The 26,301-nt window shown below is 36.7% G+C and overlaps 1 protein-coding gene across 4 annotated transcripts in view; it reads right to left on the bottom strand.

Moving 5' to 3' along the window:
- The window catches only part of NCK2 (NCK adaptor protein 2), a 73,453-nt gene that overhangs the window by 31,221 nt on the left and 15,931 nt on the right, over positions 1–26,301 (bottom strand). Inside the window, exon 1 of one of the 4 annotated variants that reach the window (XM_058186615.1) lies at positions 9,822–9,938. The exons of the other annotated variants lie outside the window; for them this stretch is intronic. The gene's annotated coding sequence lies outside the window, so the exon portion shown is untranslated. Of the gene's footprint in view, positions 1–9,821; positions 9,939–26,301 lie in introns of those variants that run through there. 4 annotated transcript variants of the gene reach the window in all.

Raw genomic sequence — 26,301 nt, 5'->3', positions numbered from 1 at the left:
ATTATACCTGTGGATTATTTATCATTTAGTTTACATTACTTTCAATTACCGTGAAGAGGAAAATTTGGCCTTTGCATGATTGGAAAATATAGCTGCAGCATGAAGAGCTGCCATGTCATCATTATTAAGAGCATCCAAAGCTGTCATCTGGGCAGCCCTTCTTAAACAAAGCAGTGTTGATTTAAAAAGTAACCTGCAATACGCATTTTAGAAGTTGACTCTTTAAAATATGTTGTGACACAAGAAAACGCTCAGTTGAAAGCCATTAGGACTGACTACGGTAGGCAGCTAAAACAGGTTACTAAGCAAAGTTGATTGTGAAAGATATTGTATGAATTAGCTTAGAAGCCATTCCATTCTGGATCAAACTTATCTCACTACACCTATCGGTGCACCAATGAGACTAATGCAGAAGCACAAAGATGTTCCATACTGATAATGAGTATGTTGTTGCTTACAAAATTGCTTACAAACAGATACTCAAATGTTTCCAGTGCCATATTTATTTCCAGAAAAATGTATGTATGGTTGTTTAATCTCTGAAATACTGGTAGAGACTCGTACTATGACTATAAGGCAAAATCAACCTGAATCGTAAAAACTGACCTCGAGTGAGTTATCAGGCTGTGTTTGCAGGTATTTATTTATTACCAAAGTTTCTTTAAAACTGAAATCTGATTGGAAGAAAATAAATCTCAGAAATATATCAATATCCTGAGTATTTTCCTGTACTTTCCTATTTTCACACAAAAATAACCATACTATCCCAAGGAACAGAAATATGATATAAGGGATGCTAATAGCTTGGTATGCATCCCTATATTGTCTCCAAATCCCCTCCCCCTCCCAAATCCCAACTGTTACTGAAAATGCATAAAAAGGAATGTACTTCCAATTATAACAGATAAAACTTAAAACAAGTGTTATATTTTCTCTTATTTACTTTTATTTTATAAATGCTTAAGGCATTAACCCAACTCTACAAAAACTCTGGGTGGCATAAACAATCATATAATACAAGAAAACAAGAAAGGAGAAATTGTTCAGGCAATCATTTAAAAGACAATCAAACATGCATGACCTGCCATCTACTCCAACCCAACACTTGGGAGAGGACACCTTCATTATCTTTATCATAATTTTTTAATATTTCCCTCAGATAGATAAGCTATTTTACAATAATGAAGTCAGATAAACCATGCAAAATAGCCTACCTTATTTACATTGCTTTTTCTGAAAATGCAGATGCTAGGCACTCTTCAAAGTTTTTTTTTCAATGCCAACACCTGCTCTTCTGCCTAACTGTACAATATATCTGATAAAAACTTCAACCCACAGCCACTCCAAAGAACATACAAGCCCTTTCCTACACAGGCCTGCTTACAGGAAACCTCAAGTTAGCTTACTTTTGAGGCAACAACAACAATATAGTTCCTTTGCAAAAGGAAAGCTGGTTGCATGCCCGATTAGTTACACAGTGCACCGATTATTTTATGCACATAATCCTATCATATATTCTTAATTATGTAATGACATTATTATTTGCAGTTCCTATCTTAAACTGTGATAATCAGAAAAAAACATGTATAACAAAGGCAACTTGACAATTTTTTTCACATGATTTTCATCTGAAAGGACAACCAACCCTTAAAATTGGGGCCTCTGGTGGCTCAACGGACTAAGTCTTTCTGTTATTAACACAGCTGCTTGCAATTACTGCAAGTTCAAGTCCCACCAGGCCCAAGGTTGACTCAGCCTTCCATCCTTTATAAGGTAGGTAAAATGAGGACCCAGATTGTTGGGGGCAATTAAGTTGACTTTCTATATAATATACAAATGGATGAAGACTATTGCTTAACACATTGTAAGCCGCCCTGAGTCTTCGAAGAAGGGCGGGATATAAATTCAAATAAAAATTTTTTTTAGCACAAACTTAAAATTGGCAAAAGCCAGCAAACCTTTTTTTTTCTTGGATCCAATGTGTGGTTTCAGCCCATGAATGCAAGCCAAGAGTGAGTAATGCAAGTTAATAAGCAGTCTTGAATACAAGTATGCTAGAGACTGGAGAAAGGGTGTGAGATACATCAGGAACTCAAAACTCACTTATTTATCTGCGCTGGACTGGGTTAGTTTTTTTTTTTAAGTTTATGGGTTTTTAATGGGTTTTATTTCTAAATTTTAATTCTGGCCAATTTAATAAGTCTTTTAATAGTATTTTAATTGTATTTATAGTTTATTATGTATTTTTACCTGGCTGTGAACCGCCCTGAGTCCTTCGGGAGAAGGGCGGTATACAAATTTAAATAAATAAATAAATAATAAATAAATAAAAATACTTTAAAACAAACAAAGTCCTATCTTTAAAAAACAAGCAAAATTATCCTGTGTAACCTGAAACAACTTTTTCCTGCTCCCTTGATAATACAGCATTCTCATGCTCCATTCACCACCCTGACCTGGCACCAGTCAAAGTTAAACTGCAGTCTATGCTTCAGTTAATATTTCTAATGTGCTATATAACATTGCACCAAGCTGGCAGCCTCCCTTTGGTCAATATTTATTTGGTCAATATTTAAGAACAACAATAGAAAATGTCTCTCTGCTTTTTGCTGACTTTCAAGAGGAAAAATAATTCATTAAAGTAACCTTGTCTTTTCCCAGGATTGCAAAGTTCCTGTAGTGACTTCCATTTCATCCTCGTTATGTAAGAAACAAACGTATCTGCTTTAATAAGATAACAATATTTTCTGGATTTGTATTTTTGCAATTCTGAAGCACTTCTTTCCAATAAAATTAGAAATATTGCATGGATCTATTACATATCTTCCTGTTCTGTCCCCCTCCGCAGTCCGGGAGACACGAGCGATGACTTAATTAGCCGGCAACTATCAGCTATGGCAGCAAACTAGCGAGCGTCTGCCAAGTGTCTCTGTTATCTCTCTTGATGCCGATGAGTCAGCCAGGAAACCAGGAACAAACAGGAAGGACTTCAGCTCTAATTCTCCCTCTAAGCAGTTGATTTGCTTGCCACGAAGTGATATAGCAGCCCTTGCTGCTTTTATATCCTGTGGGGTGTGGCTCCATGACTCAGCACTTCCTAGGCCTGCCCCACCCTTGCTTCTGTTGTTCCCGCCTCTCCTGCCTACGAAACCTACGGTCCAGCCAGGCCTGATTGCCATCAGCTGGGTCTGGAGGCATGGCCTGGGGGGGGGACGGAGGCCTTGTTATCTGCCCCACCTGGCCGGCCTCTGGCTCCTGGAGCTGAGCCAGGGAAGCCGGTGCTCCAGAGGTAAGTCCTGATGGCCCTTCCCCCTCACTTTCCAAGTCACTTTCTGGCAGGGGGCCCAGCTCGGGGGGCGCAGTCACGACACTTCCAAAGAGTGATTACATTAGCACACTCAGGAAAAAGGCAATTAAAAATTAGAATGAGAAAAAAAAATAAGCTTACTCAAACTTACTTGCCCTTGAATTTAAAATTCTATGAAGACACAGAAAAGATCCAATTATTTTAACTCATTACAAAAATATAATTTCCTTCTGCAGACAATTTGCTATTTTCATGTTATTTTTAAAATAAAGATTCTTTGCCAAAACTGCTTGCGTATCAGTTGTTCTTTGAGCTTGGTTGTTTTCTTGCAGACTTTTCATTACCAAACTAGATAAACACAGATGATGATGATGATGATGATGTTACCCAGTTTGATAATGAAACGCCTGCGGAAAAAAAAACCCAATCAAGCTCAGAGAGCACCAGAGACTCCACAGTTCAACTCTCAGCTACAAATATTCTATCTGCTTCCTAGGATATAGCAAGTGATAAGCTGGCTTTATTCTGAAATGTATTTGATGTTAGTTCCTTGAGAGCTAAAATCCTACATAGACCATAGACATAAGAAGACATGGAAAGAAACTTGGTTTCCATATCAAATTCAAACTATACAATTCTACCAAAACATCCCATAGGTGCTTTTTCAAGAGGCAACTGGACTTTCTGGTTTTTCTTTGAAGACGTTTTCCCAACTGGCTCTTGAAAAAGCAACTTTGGGACAATTATGACTTGGATGAATAAGACTCTCTAGACCAGTGATGGTGAACTTTTTCAGCACTGGGTGCCAAAAGGGGAGTATGCGTGCATCTGGCCTGCAACCCAGAAGAGGAGTTGCCCAGGGCGCATGCGTGCACCAAAAATGAACTTCCAGTTTCCTCCAGCTACTCTTCCATGTTTCTGGCTGATCATCACGTTAGCCTGAAACCGGGAAGAATGCATGACACCGCGTGTGCCAGGAGACATGGCTTCATGTGCCATAGGTTTGCCGTCAGGCTATAGACAATTCTTCCAATTCTACTTTTGTGTTAACAACAGATTTGATTATCACACAAGTTTTCATCACAAACACCAGGCTTAGGTCTAAGGGTACCAATACCTCTCAAGAACAGAAAGTAGTTTTCTATTTTGTCCACTAGGCCCATGATTACTTACTAAAACTTTTAATTTATTAGATTTTTATCCTACTTTTATTACTCTAGAAGTAATTAAAGCCAGGAAACATACATAATGCTTCTTCCTCTTCCTATTTTCCCTACAAAAACCTTATGAGTCGAGTTGAAAAAATGACTGGCCCAAGGTCACCCGGTTGGCTTTCATTCCTAAGGACAGACTAGAATTCAGAGTCTCCTGGTTTACTCCCCAGTTTAATATTTAAGTAATATTATATCCAGTTATGCCTTTGTAGGCATTCTAAAAACAGTATGTGGAAGATAACTGGACTTGTTTTCCTACCAGAGGGGGGGGAAATGCAATTGAAATTTTGTTCCAAATCAGGAAGGTTCCCATTACCGTACTCAGCTAAAATAATGCCTGTAATTTACATTCAGCCAAATGCAAACCTTTTCCTTGAACAAGAAACTGAAGTGCTGTGGGGAGCAGGGGAACACTAGGGCCAGAGCATGGGTCCTGTCACTCCACTGTTTTAGAATGCCTGAGAAATGCTGAAAATGGAACAATTTAATTGGAAACACTGCCAAACAGAAGAAATTACTTATTCATAAGTATCGTGATTTTCAGCTCAAGCCAGCAGACCTGAAAATTCATCCATTAGAGAAATGGGGTCACTTCTTTAGTTAGTATTTGTAGCTACTGATAATCACACATCACTATGTTTTCATTCAAGTTTATTTCATGTTTTCAGGCATTCCAAAAATAGAGTGTACTGGAGGAGAAAGGAAGGCAGTTCCAAATGACTGAGATGATTGTTTTCTTTTTGAAAAACTTGCCCAATGTTTATGTTTTTCAGAGTTAAATTTGAACACACACAAGCACACACAGACCTACTGACCTTGTTATGATTGTGAGATTAGGTTTTGGTTTTTTTGGTGCCTATAAGTCATTCTTGATTCCTGGTAACTGCCTGGAGAAGTCTCTGCACTTTTCTTGGCAACAATTAGGAGTTGTTTGAGTCCTACTTAGGTAGAAACTGATGTTGGGCCAGTCCCTCTCTTAGCCCTAGAAAGAAGACAATGGCAAACCACTTCCAAATCTCTTGCCAAGAAAGCTACAAGGGGTTGCCCAAGCAGTTGCTAGGAGTCAAGAATGGCTCAAAGGCACTATATAGCACAAACAAATTAAGTGATGATTTGTCTCAAGTCTGTTAATTTAAATATATTGATACATCTTGTGGTAAGCATATATTTAATTATGTTTATGCCTTGGTAGTTTTAAAAACATGAGACCTCAGCCCTCCCTTTTATTTTATATGAACGTGGTACAGCAAATTTCTTCTGAGCTTTACTTAAAACACTCAAAATATTGCTAATCATCTACTGTCTACATTTTTTTATGATAACTAGAAAAAGTTTATTACAACAATTATTGATAGGTGTCTACAGGAGGTATACGCGTCATGACGCAAAAGAAGTGAACTTTGCGTAGACATCACAATGTCACACACAAATACTTTAAATGGCAGCTTTCAGTGCAGCATTGTGGTAAAGTCTTAACTTGCTGGTCTTTGATATAAATTTGTGAGATGAACTAAATTTTTGGGGAAAGTATAGAAGAGACATCTAATTATAAAATCTACATTTATGTTTTAATGTCAACAAGTTTTATGCTTTAAAAGGGAAATGAATTGTTGCATTGCGCTGCAGTAAGGAAAGCCTTTTGCAAGCAGCAAAAATCTGCTAAGACTTTGCTTCTGTATAAAAATAACCTAACCTAACCTGATCTTTAAGAGTAAAAAAAGCCCTTCTAAACCTGTTGTTGAATATAAAAAGAGATGGCACAGTATTCAACCAGTCTGGAAATGTCAGCTAAAAAAAGGCCATATTTGAAAGCTGAGCTACTAGTATTAAGAGCTATCAGTGTGCCACAGGCAACAGGAGACAAACCGAATATTGGACATGAGTGGCCTAAGCACCCAGTCCAATTTTGTGCCATGTTCACAGAGATGTTTAGGAAAAAGCACCAGAAAAACACTTGATGGAGAAAAACTGAAGAGAATCTGAGCATGGATACATGTCTGTGCTGTACCATGTTGATAAGGGAGGTAAAGCATTCTTACCTAACATTCTATCCTCTCTTATTGTGAGAGGGGCTTGTTGTCCAATTGTCCAGTTTATAGTTACAAATTTTCTTTAGGTGAGAATCAATATCATATCCCTAATCTGGCTACTGTCACCAAACTGCACCCTGGTTTAGTATCTGGAGGCTATGGTGGTCTTAATGGAAAACAAGCTTCAAGAACAAGTTGCTGTAGGGACATTCTAGCTTTTGTTCTGAATGAGAGTGTACTACCCCAGATGGAACCTAAGCACAATTTCAAAGAGCGGATGGCAGCCACAGGTAGGAGGCCCTTTGTATCACTTTCTCATAGTTATCAACTGCACCTGTTTCTAAACGACCACAAGCAGAAAGGCTGTGGATCATTCATGTCTTGGTCACCTCCAAAATGGATTATTACAGTGCATTCTATATGGGGCTGCCCTTAAAGACCAATCAGAAGATTCAGCTGGTACAAAAGGCAGTAATGAGGAAAACTATGGGTTTTTTTATTTAGTCCATGTAATACTTCTGCTCCACAAGATGCATCGGTTGCCAGTGTGCTTTCAGATTCAATTTAAAAAATGTGTGGGTACCTATAAAACCCTTCATGACTTGGTATCAGTGGTGGGTTGCTACCGGTTCTCCCCAGATTGGGCAAACCGGTAGCGACGGCGGGAGGCTCCCCCACCCACTTCTGCACATGCACAGATGCAACACGTGTGTTCACCCACGAGCAAACCTGCAGTGATGGGATCTGAAACCCACTACTGCTTGATATGGGTTACTTGCAAGCTTGTCTCGGTTTTATATATCCATCCTGTTAGATCCAGCAGGAGAGGCATGCTCTGAATCCCATCCAGTACCGACTTAAGATTCAGCAGGCCTAAGAAGAGAGCCTTTTCTGTCTAGGAAGCAGCTCCTCTCTGGAGCACCATTCCTGCTTTTCAATGGCAGCACAGTGGTTTGGAATAAAATCTCAAGGAAATCAGAGTAGACTATTCCCTCATAACTTTTAGATAGATATTAGAAACTAAAATCTTTCAGATAGTGATCAAATTAAGAGCATGAGTATTTATTTCATATTTCACCTACATTTTTGTTTTAGTGGGTTACAATTTTATGATGCAAATTGCTCTACTTGCTCTGAAAGGCAAGAACAAATAGAAACAAGAAGTTGTTTCTGGCAGACTCTCATATTCTAGTATTAGCATACAAGGGATATATATCCCAAATGTACTGAGGGCTAGCGGACGTAACTTGGATTAACTGGCACACAGAGGTAAGTTTTCCACAAGTTCAGGGATGCTATAAAATTTATTATAATCTGGAACTTCGGGCAATAAACCAATTAATTTTCTTCAAATCTTTCTTTTTCCACATAATAAGGAGTAGTGAATTAACCTGAAATATTGTAGATAGTACTAATTATATAGTTCCTGTACTGGAAAAAAAATCTATATCCTTTAGCACTATGGAATGTTTCTGGATTTGGGAAAAAAATAAAATTATGAGTTTGAAAACAGTCTATTATAATCATCTTAAAGTGGTATTTAGAACCCACATGTCTGCTATTAAATTACATCAAAAGCTAGTAAAGAAGTGCAATCATTTTAGCATAGTTACTATTGCTTTTTATAGTAAACAAACTAACACAATGATCCTTGACATATTCTAAAGCTGCTATGTTTACAATGAGGTCTAGACCCACCTTGAAATTATGAGATCTGCTACAGAACAAGTACAGAGGAAAACAATGTAACACCCCGAGATCTTTATACTCCTCCATTTTGGCCTTATTCTTGTACTCAATTAAAACTTTCCTAAGTACTTTTAAATGGCTTGGATTTGAAATCTATATTCCAATTTTAGGAATTACTTCTATGTACAGTGACTTTATAGGCCATGGCTCAAATTAATAAGTGAATACTACTGAGACTAATATCCACAGAATAAGCTGCAGAAGTGCCATATTTTGCTAAGTTATTGATTTCCTGCCTGTCAACCAAATGCTCTGGGATTAACCGTAGGCACTGATTTGACTAAAAAATCAAGTTCTCATAAACACAGATGTGAGTAGAGCTTTCCTAAAGCAGATGCTTTATAGGCTCTGTATAGGAAGAACTTGCTGCATCTGTTCTACTCAGTGGGTCAACCACAACATGTTAATAGCTCTGAAACTAGGACATGCTACAGAAGCATCCATAAAAGAATACGGGGGTAAAGGGGTATTCCCTCTGACGATCTTGAAGAAATCCATTTACACTTTTTTAATCTTAAAGAATATCTGATATCCAAACAGATATCAGACACCCAACTCCATTATTTGTGGATTGACTAGTATTGCGTTTCAGGGTATTTTAATTCCATAGAGATTACTATTTTTGACAGCTTGACATAAAATATTTAAGGCTGCTAAAAGTCTGGTTATGTTAGGTTTGGACAATGGCAGCAGTGTTTTATCAGTCAAAAGTGTACCCCATTTGTGAGGACAGCAGAGAAACAGAGTGCTCTGATAAGACAAGACCTGAGCTTGCTTGAGATGCAAGTATCCATGACTTGATATATTCTCTTGACTTCTCAAGCGTCATGGTTTGGACAAGGAAGACAAAGGGCATCTCTTGTGTTCTTGTAAGAGACCATGTCTATCATTTACCCTTTCTACAATGAGACAGAAATCACTTAGATAATTACAAGCACTCTTATTTATGTCATGCCTCCAGCATCAGAGACCAACAAACTGAACGGAGGCTCTTGCATCTATATTTGAAAAATTAGACCCCATCAAAACAAGTGGAAGAAACAAGCCAGGAAGCTAAGACTACTCTCTTCTAATGTGGGAAAACTTCTGTTGAAATATCACTTTCTGAAAACATTAGGAGAAAAGACATTTGCTTTTACTATGTGTCTTATGGGTGGTGACAAAATTTAGCATGACCATTTCAAAATTAATCATTAAACACATGAATTATTTAGATCCATCCACTCTTAGGATTCCATATATATGTATTTAGCCTAACAGATGCACATTAGAAGTGCACATTTTAAAGACAAGCTTTGCTGGGAGAGTATTAATGTTTAAAATATACCAAAGGAATGACGATGAGAAAATAAAAGCAAACAGAGTTACAGCCTCTTTACAGAGTTGCCATTTCAATTTCTGAAATGATCTCCTTTCAATCTTATCTATGAGATCTAAAAATGATTGCAACATACTTTATAGAGAAGAGAATCCTGTGTCCAACCTTCCTAAGCATATAACTGTTTTCTAAATTAAACTCACTGTAATCAACTTTTCAATGTAAGTCAGTTATGAAGAGGCAGTTTCATCAAGTTCAGAAGGTGATTCTTTGCTCCAACAAAGAAAAGCTTCCTTGAAAGTGGTGCCAGGAAATTCCTTACTAAAATCAACTAAAAAAAGAATTAGAAACAATATATACAGCAAATATTTACTGCAAGATATGAACATGCTTTAATCATACTAATAAGGAAATAAAAAATCCAATAAAGCTTGTGATATAATTTGATTCCAGTCAAAATTCCTCTTAACCAATCTTAGGGTTAAAAGTATGGTTCACACATGCTGTAGCATGTGGACTTTAAAAAAAAAAATCAGTCACATGCTATTTCAAAAATATTGTAAATTTCTTCCCAAGCTTGAAAAATATGGCAATTTTTTCTGACCCCTTTTAATCTGCATCTTTTAAAAACACTCAATTCTGAATATATGAATTTATCTTAGAAAAAATCAAAACAAGACCAACCCTTCAATTTGGTCTATTGCCATGGTATTTTACATGAATAAATCTTTTTATATGACATTTAAAAAGCTCTAAGACAACTAAACTTCAGTGAATTTATTGTAATGAAGTATGATATTCATAGAACAAATTACTCTGGCTCTAAGTGATAGAAACCGAAATGTTAAAAAAATCAATTGATTTGGTAAAAAATGCATGTAATAACTCAAAGCATGTTATTTCCCCTAAAAAGAATTATCAAAAGAAGAATTTGCTATATAGCATGGGTGTCAAACTCAATTTTATTGAGGGCTGCATCAGGATTGTGTTTGACCTTGGGGGGCTGGGGTGGGTGTGGCCAGGCGTGCCAGCTTGATGTCACTCATGTCGGGGGCGCCTATGGCGGCCAGAGCACTCTGCCAGTGAAAACAGGCTCCCGAGCTCTGTTTTCTGTTGCAATGGCTTCCTGCAACCATCTGCAGTGAAAGTGGAGCTTGAGAAGGCTGCCCGTGGCCCTCCCAAGCTCCGTTTTCACTGACAGAGGCACCACAGGCTGGTCCTTCACTGTTTCCAGGGTGGCCCAATGGGAGGGATCTGACCCCCAGACCTTGAGTTTGACACCCTTGCTATATAATATAAAGTAGTTGTTTAAGATTAATATGACTATGAGTAACTTTTAAAAAAAACCAAAGCATAATAATCCTATCAATAAGCCTATGTGTCAGGGTTCCAAGTAACACCCTCAACGAAAGAAGACGCCGAAGCTAGAAATTCCTCAAAGTTCCATTTTATTAGAGATGTCATACTGGCGCATCTGGGAAAACCTGAATTTGAAAGCTTCCAGGTTTTCCCTACCCAAAAGAAAATCCAAGTCCCTTCCCCTGTACCCACATGTTCATCACATGACCCAATCAATGCACCATCCCAACTGGAGATGCCTCCCAGTCACACCACCCCAGGTGCAAAGCAAGATGTCCTTGAGTCTCCAAGAAAGGATTATTATGACTATTATGACTATCTGTCTTCCCTACTCCATACAACCCCCCATCCAGTTTCCCACAGCACTAAATATGGCAGGCCTGAAGATCCACTGCAAAAGATGGCTTCCAGGCCTGACACTATGTCCAATTTAAAACTATACCTTTGCAAATTCTAATATATACTATACTAAAAATTTTATATAACGTTTTGTTAATTTTCTTTCAAACATGAATACACAATCACTACCACTTTACCAACGTATTTATCTATCTTCACTTTCCCACTCATCATAGACTAGCAGATTGTTTTCTTACATGCAAACACAGCAGTTCTAATTATTTGGGACATTAGAGATTATCTGATCAAAAGAAACCATATTTTCAGAGTAGGCAGAAATCTGCAAGCCAAGAACTTCACTATTTCATTGTTCATGAGGAGAAACAAATACATACAATGAATTCTTTCGGAAGGTTGCAACTTTTACATTTTACAGTCAATAGGATCTAGAAATATTGCTTATTTCACTTTGAATATCTATTTCATGTTCCTGACTCTGGTCTTAAAATCCATTAAGGGATGCTCATTAAATATGCCAAAAATGTGGCCAAAGCCTTTATCATTATACACACATATATACTGTCCTTAGAAGGTGGACTAACCTGTAAACCATTTTTGTAGCAGTTACTTTCAATCCTAAAATCACTCAGCACTTGGAAAAATCCTCTTTCCTTCGGTCATGTTAGAATAACGTCAATTTATAATATTGTTTATATGAATTAATTACATGCCCAGAAAGTTATGCCAATTAACAGAATTGTGATTCTTGCATTTATACATAATGATTTTGCTTTGGCCACTTTTTTATGGGAAGTGACAGCAACCTTCTTATATAGATAGATAGATGCCTGTGGTATCTATCTTCTATCCCTATTTGTCAAATTGAAGTAGGTTCTCTATTATTTTGATACTAGATGATAGAGATGCTAATATAACCAGCCATCTTCAGTAGCTTTCAGTAAGAGCAGTAATGTTGGTACAGCCACCGATGTATATGCTGTCAACCTTGAAGCTGACCTGACTGAAGCCATTTTTGACCGCTTCAGTGTTGCCACCCTGAAACTGAGGGACAGGGAGGGAGGAATTGAGATAGAGGGGGACATCTAGCCAAAGCAACATATTTTCTTTTGGGAACCAAGGACATTCTCACACCTGGTTAGAAGAAGGCAGAGTGATGCCAAATGGCTGCCAGCCCGTTCTATGATTGGATCATGTGACTGATTGTTTTGAGAAAGTGGGGAAACTTTTAATTAGGTGAAAACTGTGGGAGACCTTAGAGTCAGTTTTCAGTGTGTATGTGCCAATATGGTAATTCCAAATCAAAGTATTCTTTGAGGAATCTACATGTCTTGCTTGCTATGGATTTATTACTTGGAACCCTGACATATGCTTCTAAATGTACTACAGTCCTTGGAAGATGATGCCCTTAATCTGATTGGATCCATTACTGGATGTGAAGCACTGATTAGAAACTGTAATTGTCCTTATCATCTTACTTTTAGGTATCGCTACACTGTTATTAGAAAGATCCTTTCTCTTTTTTGTCTATGGCAGGAAACATGGACTCCAGCAGACTAGAGTTGGAGAAAAGTAATTCCTAATCCTTGTATATCAGAGGAATAGAAGGGATATAATGGGGTATCATCCGATAAAGAAATAGGACTTATTATTTGGGAAATGGTTGGAATCATTTTTGAGAAAACCGATACAGGCGCCCTGTATCTTTTCCAAAGTTTCCATGCTGACTTCCAAAAATCATTTCCCATATGCCTTACTGGACACTACTTGCAGTATATAATTGTATCAATGTCAGGGTCCTCTTCCACAGAAGGAAAAATTGGTTTGTTGCCTGAATATGAATAATAAACTACTGCTATCTATAGAACATTTGTAAAAGGGGACCTTGGAGATCATAAGCTACATTCTTTCACAGAATGCTAGTACCAGAAACCTTGCAGATTACACAATAAATGCTTATACAGTGTTTACTTTTTTGAAGAATTAGGAAAATCTTGAAATAGCATTACCCAGATAACATTGCATCAACAAATAATGGCCAGAAAAATCTACATTCTATAACTACTTACATTTTTAAATATGACAGAGTAAGAAAGAGGGCAAACAAAATATGCAGCTGTAGACACAGTAGTCAAAATGGAACTGATAAGAAAACAGGCGCTTCAACTTAAGATCTCAACTATGAAAATTTCAGATGAAGCTTCCGTGCAGGCAAAAAATTCAAAATTTTGTTGTAAAAATTGCAACAAAAAATAACTTCCCTTCCATATAATGCAAATCTATAACATAATAACAAGGCCAAGATATTTTAATTGAACTACAAGTTTTTTTATGCTTTATATTATTAACCATTCACTATTAGCTAGCATTCATGGCTAAGGCAGAACCTGAACTCACAGTCTCATGTTTGAGTCTAGTGCCTTAACCACTAGACCAAACTTATCAAAAGTTGTGAAGAGTTTATTAAAATCTAATGAATCTAATAATTTACAATCAATATTTTCATCTCTAAGGCTGTCTGGTGAAGTCTGTTAATCAATTAGAATACTTAACAGTGTGGTAAAGGTAAATGTCTCCAAAATTTACGATAACCTTCACTCAAAGTATTTCATCCTTCATCTTACATAAATAATTAAAATTATATCCCGCCATTCTTATACTAAGATATTGACTGCATTTGACATTCAAAATGGGCTTCAAACTCAATTTAGTCACCTCTCTGCTTTATAATTAAATCAATTAGCTTTTTAACAAGTCAGTGGTGGAGTGGGCGGATTTCATGGTTACTATCTGCACCTCTTTATAAAAATAAAAAGCTGGCTCTTTCAGTCTGAATGTCTTGCACCAAATCCTCTGCTTAAATTTGGCTGGCTGTAAGATGCAAGCCAAGGCTGAGAATGGGTATTGCCAGAAGAAATCTAACAGGTAGAAGAGAAAAAGTATCCGTAACATAATAACACAAGGCCAAGATATTTTACTATAAGCTTTTTTATGCTTTATATAATTTTATGCTTTATACTTAAAGGTTTTAACCTGCTCAGTAAGAAATTTTCTATCGATGCAGCGGCAGCCAAAAAAGCCAATGCAATCTTAAATTGCATTAACAGAGGGATTCAATCAAGATCACGTGAGGTACTAATACCACTCTATAAAGCCTTAGTAAGAATACCTGGAATACTGCCTCCAATTTTGATCACCACACTATAAAAAAGATGTTGAGGCTCTAGAAAGAGTGCAGAGAAGAGCAACAAGGATGATAAGGGGACTGGAGACTAAAATATATGAAGAACGGTTGCAGGAACTGGGCATGGCTACTCTACTGAAGAGAAGGACCAGGGTGAGACATGATAGCAGTGTTCCAATATTTGAGGAGCTACCACAGAGAGAAGGGGGTCAGCCTATTTCCCAAAACACCTGAAGGCCAGACAAGGAATAATGGATGAAAACTGATCAAGAAAAGATTCAACCATGAAATAAGAATAAATTTTCTGAAAGTGAGAACAATCAGCTGGTGGAACAGCTTGCTTTCAGAGGTTGTGGGAGTTTCATCACTGAAGGCTTTTGAGAGGAGACTGGACTGCCATTTCAGAAATGGTGTAGGGTCTCCAGCTTGGGCGGGGGGTTGGACTAGATGAACTACAGGGTTCCTTCCAACTCTGTTATTCTGTTCTAATCTTTCCAATACTTGGAGATCCAAGCACTTTCTTGACAATACTGAAAGTTCTGTTAGAGTGCAGAATTTTATTTATGTTTTTCTTGGTATTTGAAATTTTTAATACAATAGTCTTAGACTATAAATAAACTCTACCTCTTTATAAAAGGAACACAAGATATGTATTTTTCCCAATATGTACATCCACAAGGAAAATCTGTTAGCAATTATAAAGAGCACCAATGTGTCTAGTCTTTTTTCTTTTAGCTGTGTCATTTTACTATCAATACAGGTACTGGTGTAATCATTACAATTAAGCTATAATAGCTTCTTGACATCAATTAATGCACTAGGCTACTTTATGATTGTATACATTATTGTAGAAGGAATACAGAAACAGGAGTACATGTTAATATTCTGATGGGTGTTTGGGAAATATGTACTCAATATGCTAAAATATTACCATATTCCCAAAGTGTAGTTACATGGTGTAATTTGGTGTGATAAAAATTAATAAAAGTCTCAAAATCTTTCAAAGAATATTAAAGAAGAAAAGAAGGCATGGAGGATGGAAGATGCCAATTTTGTCACCTTTCATCTCATTACCCCAATACAAACCTTCACTGTATGAAAGAACATTTCACAGCAAAATGATACCAATTGGGTATTCATATGTCAAGTCTTTTAGCATAATCCAAACAAAAGGGAATACAAGAATTATACACACAAAATGGTGATCATTCTCTTAAGGTATTGGAGATTCTCTGAAACAATCTTAGAAACTTGATACAGTCTTGGTAAGTTTAGTATTATGATCATAGACAAATTAGAATGCAAAAACACAAACGTAAAACTGTCCAGGATTATGTACACATACATATGTAAATAGAGAGACTTCTTAAAAATCACTTTACCCTTTGGCTCAAAATAACAACTGCAGAAAATCTGGTTGCGTTGTGAGAAATAGCTTGGTACTGATCTGATAAAAAAAAAAGTACCGTATATACTCGAGTATAAGCCGAGTTTTTCAGCACGTTTTTTGTGCTGAAAAACGTCCCCTCGGCTTATACTCGAGTATATACGGCTTATACTCGAGTTTTGTTTTTTTTTCTTTTTTTCACATTATACCGGCCGGCGCGAACTTGGCGGGCTTTTGCTTTAGCGCGGGGAAGCCCTGCCGGTGCAGTGAGAGGGCGGGGCGGGGGAGCCGCCAGCCTTCTCGGCCGAGGGAGGGAGGGTTTCGCTGACCGGTAGGTGCCTCATTTCCCACCCTCGGCTTATACTCGAGTCCCCAGTTTACCCCAGTTTTTTGGGGTAAAATTGGGGACCTCGGCTTATACTCGGATCGGCTTATATTCGAGTATATACGGTAAGTAAAATACTCTTGCTGGCATGCTCATCAAAATAAACTTAATGTGGGTGAAACAAAAGTTTCGCAGTAGGAACAATATAGGAATACATGATCTATTCTCTGTTTCATCTAATAATCTCATTATCATACATGTTATATTCTACAACAAAACTACATTTTAAAAAAATACTGTTATTTTCCGGAATATAAGATGCACTTTTCCCCCCCTAAAAGAGGCTGAAAATTTAGGTGCATCTTATACTCCAAATGTAGCTTTCTTGAAGCCTTTTTTCAGCCCTAACGAGCGCTAGCGAGTGGAGCGATCTCTGTGCTTTGCCTGCTCCGTGACTTTCAGCTGTGCTTTAGCTTTTTTTCAGCCCTAACAGGGCACTAGAGAGTGAAGCATCTCCGTGCTTTGCCTGCTTTTCTCATCACTGCTCCCTTCTCAGCTGTGCTTTAGAAGCTGTTTTTCAGCCTTAATGTAGCGCTTGCGTGTGAAGCGATCTTCCGAGCTTTGCCTGCTTTTCTCATTGCTTCTCTCTCCAAAGATCAGCTGTGCTTTAGAAGCAACAGGTCAGGCCCAGGGCAACACGTCCTGATTGTAATGGTAACCATGTGACTAAGGAAAAAAAGAAAGGTGCAAATGTGCACATTTGTTATAAGTTATTTTTACTTCATAACTTTGAATGCTCACAGAATGGGGCAGTTGGTAAGCATGGTCTACCTCTAATTTTATTTTGATGTGCACTTAATAATTGGGATTAGCAGCAATTTTAATCTCCATACCATAGATTTTACACAATTTCTCTCAGCAATAAAATGTATAATGCTTGTGATAGGCTGCCCCTTACATTATTCATGTATGCATTGATCCTGATTAAATTTACTGCTACCACTTCCCATTGCTTTCAGTTTGAAATGAGGTTAGCTACTGGTAGCGGTTATGAAACTCTTTAATTTGTCACTAGAAGTATCAGTTCCATATTGTCATATTCTTTTTTCATAGTAACTATCATATTCTTTATTAAACAAATTTATATAGCCACCCAACTCACACATGGATGACTTGAGGCAGCTAACATTGAAAATCTTTAACATAAAAGCCATATGACTGCAACCCTCCCATAACTCTCATAATACCCTGTATTAATAGAATATATGGTTTGAGAGTTTGCTATGGATACCGATTACATTTTCTCTTACTTCTTTGCACCTCTCCTATTCTGCAGAGATTGAGTAAATTGAGTTTTAAATGGATAATCGTGCTGAAAAACAGATGTTGGATTGAAAGGAAAGTATAGGATTTGTGATATTTTCTACAGTTACAGATTACTATCTACATTTATTGCTGTGCTATAAATAAAGATACTGAGTGAATGAAATAAGCCAGTGGTAAATATAATACTTTTTGTAATGCAAATAGATCTGGTAGGTGGTTAGCATATATCTTAAGGAAAAAACAAAAAGCACGTATTATAGAAAAAATAGAATATAAAGGTAAAGAGAAATATAAACAGGATAAAATTAAAAAAGCTCTTTTACAATATTATACAAATTTATATGCTAAAGATACAATCTTGAACATGGATATTGTTCAATATCCATCCACACTACTAACCAGAGCATATAAAACATTTGCTAGACCAATTCTAGAATACAGCTCGCCAGTTTGGAACCCTCACCACATCTCTGACATCAATACAATTGAACGTGTCCAGAAATATTTTACAAAAAGAGTTCTCCATTCCTCTGAAAACAATAAAATACCCTATCCCACCAGACTTGAAATTCTAGGCTTAGAAAACTTGGAACTCCGTCGCCTCACAGAATCATCTATTGTAATGTCCTTCCTGTTAAAGACTACTTCAGCTTTAATTGCAATAATACTAGAGCAACTAATAGATTTAAACTTAATGTCAACCGCTTTAATCTAGATTGCAGAAAATATGACTTCTGTAACAGAATCATCAGTGCTTGGAATACTTTACCTGACTCTGTGGTCTCTTCCCATAATCCTAAAAGTTTTATCCAAAAACTTTCTATTGACCTCACCCCATTCCTAAGAGGACCATAAGGGGCGTGCATAAGCGCACAAACGTGCCTACCGTTCCTGTCCTATTGTTTTTCTTTTCTTCTTCCTATATATAGGCTTATACCTCCTTATATTTACCCGTATATGTGTTTATTTACTATATAATCTTTTTGTATGATACCTACATATATTGTTGTGACAAAATAAAATAAATAAAATAAATAAATAAAATATTGATAAATATTTGAAAGAGTACAAGGCTAAAGGTTTAACCTTAGAACAAAGGGAAGAATTGAATCGGCCTATAACTTCTGAAGAAATTATTTTGACAATAAAACAATTAAAAATGGGGAAAAACCCCGGTACGGATGGACTTACAGCAATTTATTATAAAAATTTACAGAATGAGATAGTAGGTCCACTTAAGGAATTATTTAATCAGATACAATTAGGAGGGGGAATACCCCCATCATGGAGAACTACTTTCATTTCATTGATACCAAAAGAAGAAACTTCTTGTTTTGGTTGCGAGCACACATTTTCTTAGCTTCGTTCATAAAAATTGGTGGTGGGATGTGACCCTTTATGGGAAAGGAGTTAAAGCACAAGGAACATCTTGGTATTTAATGTGAAAGAAAACAGTAATGTGATGTTATATTTTTCAGATTCTCATAAATAACACCAAGAAGATTAAAGAAAAACTAATCTGACATTTGGTAGAATATACCAAGATAATTTTTTTTCTTGAGAAGTGTTTTTATATATGTATTACACTGACAATTCCAATTCCCCTGCTTCATGGATTTTTGAGTGGATGCAAATAAATGAGGAATGATAGGAATTACACTGGATGTTCTAAAAACTCTTAAATCCATTGCACTAATCTTGAATGGATCTGAATTTGATTATACACAGTAGGATCATTAAAATCAGTAGGGCTTTAGTTAGAATAATTTAAGTAATTAATTTCAGTCAGTGAACTCATTAATATGGATCCTGTCCCATATTCTGCATTCTGTCTTGTAAGTAATAGTAAGTTTTGTTTTAATCATTAATGTATATTTATGTTTTTTTAAAAAAAATTTATCCTTTTAAAATGAGAAAGAATTACAAAATAAAAAGGTACATATTTTATCTCAAATAGCCAAGATTTGGAACTGCCAGAATATGCAATTCGAGAAAATAGTTTTACATTGGCTATGCTGTTCATATTATTGCAGAATTGTTTGATTGCCACTTACGGTCCTTTTGGATTGAAGTGGCATAAAAATCTAATAAGTAAGATTGGCTTGTTTTTGCTGAATGCTATTTAAAGATATCTTCTATTCCTTTTGCAGGAGATAAGATGAGAATTTCTGTTCTGGTGTCATTTAGATCTGCTTATGAAATTAGTCCATACTTTAGTATGATTTCCACATCTAATCCTGCAGGACACTCTTTCAGATTTTAAAACAAAAATGACATGATTAGATTTGTGCTCAAATTCTATTCAGAGAGCTTTTGATTGATAGATGAGATAGATGCTGCAGTGATTTTTCGTTGAGATATTATTTAGAGATTTATAATGTTCCACCATCCCTTTGGTGTCCATTTCGTAAAATATAAAATTTTGCAAAATATAATATTGCCTACACTTTGAATAAGATTGGAATTTGGGAATATCAATAGCACTTATGAAATGACCCATACCGCTTTATAGTGCTTTACAGTCCTCTCTAAGCGGTTTAGAGAGTCAGCATATTGCCCCCAATAATTGGGTCTTCATTTTACTGACCTCGGAAGAATGGAAGGCTGAGTCAACCTTGAATGAAGTGAAAGAGGGAAAATAGGCTTTTTAATCAATTTACATGGCATATTACTTACAAATTTTCACTTGTATTTACTTAGTTTATTTTTAGGATGAAATAACTGGTGGGATATTGTTGACTCCCTTTGCATAGTGGACCATTATGGTGATCATTCTCTTAAGGCACTAGAGCCGTGATAGTGCCATGTGGAGCCATATCTGTGGGAACGCGAGCGTTTCCCTAGCTCAGCTCCAGTGCGCATACACGTGCCAGCCAGCTGATTTTCAGGTCTTCCGGGCCTACCGGAAGTCAGGAAATGGGCCGTTTCCGCTCTCCAGGGGAGAGGGGAAGGCCGTTTTCTCCCTCCCCAGGCTCCAAGAAAGGCTCTGGAGCCTAGGGAGGGCGAAAAACGGGCCTACCAGGCCCACTGGTAACCTTTTTACCGTCACATGCCAAAAGCGGGGGGAGTGCAGGGGGGTTGCATGTACATGCGTGGGGTGTGTGGGGGGAATTGAATTATGGGTGTAAAACACAAACGCGTGACCCCCTTGCACTCCCCCCGCTTTTGGCACGCAACGACAAAAAGGTTAGCCATCACTGCACTAGAGAATGATCCACTACCTTAATACTGTTGCTTAATAATGTTCATAATACTCATAATAACACTCATAATTCTTCTGTTTGCTAAGCTAACTTCTAAGCTTTTTCACTTCTATCCAAATAAAGATCACTATGTGGGAAATGTACCATATTTTTCAGAGTATAAGACACACTGGAGTATAAGACACAGCTTAGTTTTTGGGGATGAAAATAGGGGGGGAAAATGCCTACCAGGTATTCATCTGGCTAGCATCCTTAGTCTGGTCAGCTTCAGCACATTAGTTTGGTGCAGTGGTGAAATCTGAACCAGCTTGCCACCAGTTTGCTGGCTGTGCATGCGTACATGTATGTGCAGTTTGCTCCAAACGCATGCTGTGCGTGTATGTGCAGCACACACCAAACGCGTCTTTTGCACAGAAAAAGGAGGCTTGGGAAGGTAAGTAGAACAGTGAGGGGGGGAACAGCTGTGCCGCGTGATTTAGATTCACTAGAATCTAAATTTCCTGGTTTCTAGCGATTTTTAATCACACGGCACAGCTGATCGTCAGAAATACTGGTTTGGAGGAACCGGTAGCTTTTATCACAACCAGTTTGCCCGAGCCGGTGCAAACCGGTAGCATTTCACCACTGGTTTGGTGATTTTGAGCATGCATGCATGCTTTTTATCCCCTGCTTGGGGATAAAAAACAGCTATTTTCCCCCCTCTAAGTTCCAATAATTGCACCACCCCTGTGGCCACGTGATTCTAATTAAGGTGTTTGCCAACCAGCTTACATTTACAACCAGTTGCAATGTCCTGCAGTCACGTAATCATGATTTGCAACTTTCCTGGCTAGTTTCTGACAAGCAATGTCGATTGGGGAAGCCAAGTTCACTTAACAACCATGTGATTCACCTAATAACCAGACAGAAAATTCAAGACTACCTACAAAAACCTGAACGGATAGCTGGCTAGTATGGCCTTAACTCAGATAAAAATGAACGGTTAACATTAATTTGTTTTTGGAACAGAAATCAGAAATTTTTAATATAACTGAACTGCTTCCAACCTTCCTGATTTTTCTGAATGGTGCTAGAATTTCATCGCATTTTTTTTTACTTCTCAGTCTTGACTACAGCCAATTATATTATTGACATCTTCATCTAAGTATTAACCAGTCAATCCTGAATAGCTTCCAAGGCAAGGTTGGGCAGATGTTATCGCTTGCAAGAAACCAACACAGTACAGCCATGTTTATCTCCCTTCCTAGACAGTTTTGACATTTGTTATGCTTGCTCATAAAAGAAATTTGCCAGATGGAGTACACAGAACTGTTAAATGCCATAAACATAATGCAGGTAATATAATCATGAAGTATTCTTTTCTACCAACAACACTACATTAAAAAATAGTTCCAGTTTAAGAAAGGGAAAGAAATGAATTTTAAATGTAAAAAGGAACTTTCCAAAGAGTTGAAAGAAAATCTGATCCATCACTAGTCAATGATACAATGTCAAACAGTTTTCTGAAAATAGATTATTTTTATATCTTAGGAAGAAGGAAGTAGAGAGAAAAGGGGAATGAAAACAGACAAGAAAAAGACAATATAGTTACCATTACATATTAAAGGAAAATTGGGTTATTCTCAACTGGTAAAGAATGGTACAGGCACAATAACCTTCACTTCCTTATATTTGGGAACAATATGTATAATACTGAAGAGAACCCATAAAGCGTTCTATCTTTTTGAAAACATGAGAAAAATTAGCTCCAACAGTCAAAAGAATTTTGTTTATTGCACATTTTATAAGATTAATAATGTGGCATTTAAAATGCTCAGTATGAATACATGAAGTTAACCATCTATCAGTCTAATCTATCTATCTCACAGGGTCGTTATCTTGATGAAACATAGGAAAAGAGTGCAATTTATAAGGCTTCTTGAGTGCCTGGATGAAAGTACATGGTAGTAGTAACGTGTTTCCCTGAAAATAAGACCCAACTAGAAAATAAGTTCTAATGCACCTTTTGGAGCAAAAATTAATATAACAAAACTCTTATTTCAGGGAAACACAATACATATTATGATGGCACAGAATGCAGTACTGCAGGCTACTTCTGCTGACTGCCATCTGTGTGCAATTTGGCAGTTCGAATCTCACCAGACTCAAAGCTGACTCAGCCTTCCATCCTTCCGAGGTGGGTAAAATGAGGACCCAGATTGTTGGGGGCAATATGCTGATCAGGGGTGGGTTCTACTTACCTCTGCTACCTGTTTGCAACAGGAGCACGTGTGCGCTTCTGTGCACGTGCAGATTGTCCATGATGACATCTGGCCAGGTGGGCAGAGCCTCCCGCCGCCGTTACTACCGGTTTGCAAGAACCAGACTGAACCGAGAACAATCCACCACTGATGCTGACTCTGTAAACCGTTTAGAGGGCTGTAAAACCCTGTGAAGCAGTATATAAGTCTAAGTGCTATTGCCATTTCTCACATGGAAATAGTAGTACCCTGTTTCCCCCAAAATAAGACATCCCCTGATAATAAACCCAATCAGGCTTTTGAGCGCATGGCAATAAGGCCAAGCACTTATTTCAGGGTTCAAAAAAAATATAAGACAAGGTCTTATTTTCGGGAAAACACGGTATGTAAATTATCCAAAGCCAACTTTACTTGGCAATCTCTATATAAATTAATAAACACAGTAACACAGGTTAAAATACGTTAAAAAGCTAACGTAATAAGACATACATTGTATCTGTCGTATTATCTGTTACTGTTTTATTATAGTTTGGATTATTTTATGCAATTACATATTCTTTAAATTGTATCTATTCGAAGTGTTTTCATAAATAAAATACAGAAATAAAAGTTTACCAAGTGGAGAAATCTCTATGCCTGATTTACAACCGGCTAAGAAATTTTTATTTGAACTTCTAATTTGCAAGGCAGATAAGAATTCCTTGATTAAGTTTTCTACATGACAAAAAATCAGTTAGATGGCAATCAAATTACATATGATTAGGATTAGGCTAAAATACTTCCAAGTGGAAATCCTTTCTACCAAAGATTATTTTAAAAGAAACTAGTTACATTTGACAGTATCTAAATAAAAGGAAACAGGATTATAAAGAGATCGACTACAGATAGTCTTTGCTTAACAATAATTGGGACTGTTGCTAAGCAACATGGTTGTAAAGCACAATACTACATGACAATGCTGATTTACAAAGGCAGTTGTGGCAGTTCCATTTGCTGTTAGGTAAATCCTGTGCAGGTGCAAACTCCAGAAGTCACATGATAAAATCTTATTGCACTTCTGTAAGCGGATGTAATTCTACTCCCCTGATATACATAATACAGTATATATAACTTTTCCTTCAGCTTTAATCAAAATGAACTTTTGACTTTGTTCTTGTGGAATTAGGTTGTATATTAATAGTCCTGCCAGTTTCCCCATTTGGCTTTGCTTCTTTGAAGCTGGAAGTAAAAGTTGCAAATGGTTTTTCATGTGACCAGGGATGGTGAGATGGTTCAACTATGAGGAATGGTCATTAAGTCCCCCTCATTTAGCACTATCAACACTTCAAAAATTCACTGAACATGTGGTTCATGAGAATTACCTATATGCAATCTTTTCAGGCTCCCATTCAAATCTGTGTCTCATGTTAATCAGCAAAGAACCTTCATATTAAGACCGGAAATTATTTTTTTAAACTTAATTTTAATTATTAAGTTGGTTCTTAGACTTATTCAGGCCAAGTGACCCACAATTTTTAGTATTTTACATAATCTTAGGGCTGAAACAATTGTTTCAGAATGTATAACTGCATAAAATGCATTAGGAGTACTACTACAATTGTGACATATGCTGTTAAAAACAATTGATATATTCCCTTTTGTGAATTATTTCAAACAGCTTTCTAGTAAATGGTGTAAAGAAAACCAAAGTAAAATGATAGTTAAATTGCTGCTTGTTACATTTATTTCAATCCATATAATATGATGGAGATATGTACACTAACATTTATGTTAATACTGTAAACAAAACCCAATAATTTTTAGCAAAAACACTACAAATCAAGTGTTTTTGCTAAAAATTATTGGGTTTTGTTTACAGTATTAACATAAATGTTAATTTCTCAGAAAAATTAATTCCCTACAACAATTTGAAGCACTATTTTATATGCAAAAAGACTAGATCTAAGAATTAATAATATACAATCTAATTCTACAAGAACAGAGTCAAAAGTTCATTTTGATTAATGCTGAAGTTACATATTTAAAGCATACCAGGAGAGTAGAATTACATGTTTACAGAAGTACAATAAGATTTTATCCTTTAAAAATTGTTTTTTAATGGAAAAAACTAATTTGATTTTCTTCCCCATGCATGCTAGTGTTTCTCAACCTTGACAGCTTGACAATGTGTGGACTTCAACTCTTAGAATTCCCTAGTCAGGTATGCTGCCTGGGGAATTCTGGGAGTTGAAGTCCACATATTTTAAAGTTGCCAAGATTGAGAAAAACTCATGTAACCTGTTTAGCTTTTAATATATGTTATACTATACTTGGAAATAAGAACTGGTTTTATAATTAGTCTTAAACAATTCTAATTATTCATTATAAGTGTCCTTGTGGTAGAAAACAGTGGTTATCACCATCTGTTGATTTTGGCTGACTATTTCTTAGATTTTCTTTTGCTTTGCTTTCATATTCATCAAGAAAAATCATAATCACATTTCAACCAAAGCACAGGTATAATAAATCCATTACTATTAGCTACATGAAAATGTACCATTTCACAAAATAATTGCTGTATAAATTGACCATTTCACACACTAATGAACAATGTGAATAGAATACATTTTAGAAATCTATATGATAAAAAAAACAAACCAAAATAATTAACTGTATTTCCTTTCTACATCAAACGTAAATATAAATTCAAGGAAAACACATAAAAATCTGAGTGTAAAATGCTTGGAGTCAGGGTGGATTTTATTTAAATAACGTCTATTTAAATCACGATTTAAATCATAATTTTTTAAAGAGCAATTGTCATCTCTGTCCTGCAGTGGCTCCTCCTCTGACCCGCTGTTGACTCACCGACAGTCCCATTCACTTTAATGGGACAGCTGGTGATGCGGCAATGACACAACAAGGTGAAGGATGTGACGGGCAACAGGTGAGTGGATGCCTGCTAACAGGCATTGCCATGATGGATCTGAAATGACAGGCGCTCTTTAATATTATATTTATAAGGTGTTTAAGTGGTTTTACTTTTGTTTTTATTGCTTGATCTTCCTCCTCACACCTAGAGCCTAATGGTACAGATGCATTTCTCTTCAAACAATCATATAGTTTGTACTGTACATATATTTGCAAAACAATGGGATAAAGGAATATTCCTGAACATTGTTTTATGATTTATCTCATGGTTACTGTGAAACTGTGTGAATGCATCAATGCGGTGCATGTTATCTCAGCTTGCAGAGCTTGGATTCATTGAATGAGTTTACCAAAAATGTAAATATTTCAGAATATACAGCCTCATGCTACAT

The sequence above is a fragment of the Ahaetulla prasina genome, chromosome 5 (genome assembly GCF_028640845.1).
Source record: "Ahaetulla prasina isolate Xishuangbanna chromosome 5, ASM2864084v1, whole genome shotgun sequence".
Taxonomy (NCBI): Eukaryota; Metazoa; Chordata; class Lepidosauria; order Squamata; family Colubridae; genus Ahaetulla; species Ahaetulla prasina.
The sequence above is the reverse complement of the archived record's forward strand: the minus strand, read 5'-3'. Positions and strand labels throughout refer to the sequence as shown.